Source organism: Antrostomus carolinensis, unplaced genomic scaffold, assembly GCF_000700745.2.
Source record: "Antrostomus carolinensis isolate BGI_N321 unplaced genomic scaffold, ASM70074v2 scaffold32981, whole genome shotgun sequence".
Taxonomy (NCBI): domain Eukaryota; kingdom Metazoa; phylum Chordata; class Aves; order Caprimulgiformes; family Caprimulgidae; genus Antrostomus; species Antrostomus carolinensis.
The window spans coordinates 303-624 of NW_010294045.1; positions in this window are offsets into that span (position 1 = coordinate 303).

The following is a 322-nucleotide window of genomic DNA, read 5'->3' on the forward strand; positions in this document are numbered from 1 at the left end:
TACACCCCAAGGCTGCTGGGTGGCCATCGGCACCCCCAGCCCAGGACATCCCTGCTCCACCTCCATCACAAGGGATTTTTCCCCAGGGACATCGTGGGCTCTCGGGGTGCAGCCACACAAAGCCAGGACAGATCCCAGAGCAATGACACGACCCAAGTCCTGCAGCCAGGTGGCCCTTGAGCTCACTCATCAGCTCCATCCAGAGATACTTTGGGTAGAACCAAATCCAACCTCCCAAAACTCTTCTGGGTGGAAAGGGAGGGACAGAGCCAGCTCTGGGGCTGCTCTGGGTGAGGGCAGAGCAGGCAGGACCCACAGGCAG